Source organism: Pimephales promelas, chromosome 13, assembly GCF_988280905.1.
Source record: "Pimephales promelas chromosome 13, fPimPro1.hap1.1, whole genome shotgun sequence".
Lineage (NCBI taxonomy): Eukaryota > Metazoa > Chordata > Actinopteri > Cypriniformes > Leuciscidae > Pimephales > Pimephales promelas.
The window spans coordinates 30,036,445-30,036,881 of record NC_142781.1 but is presented as its reverse complement, the minus strand read 5'-3'; positions in this window follow the sequence as shown (position 1 = coordinate 30,036,881).

Sequence of the window (437 nt, the reverse complement as noted above, 5' to 3'; positions counted from 1 at the left end):
TTCTGGAGGCTGAAATTTATTAAACTAACTGTGAAAAATGTGACATTGGATAAGCTGATTTCTGCATTGTTCACTAGGTTAACGTGCAAGTCGATGAAGGTGTGTTGACTAAAACTAGGCATCCAGGCCACAAGCTGTTCGTACACTGCGTTCTTTAAATTTAGCTTTGTTAGTCTTGGAGCAGATGGACGTTAATAAATCCATAATCAGATCGGCTGAAATGATATCATTGCATCATAATATATTTGTGTGTATGCTGCTGGTGCAAACTCCGAGCCATGGCGAGTATTTCAGGATTTCAGCATTCGTCTGTGTGTAAAGACGTGACGATAAATGATAAAACTGGCCACATTGTGCTGGCCTTTATCTCCTCAAAGGGAAAATCCATTTCAAGCCTCGGACAGGAACAGATGGCTTGAAATGTAATGATTACAAAA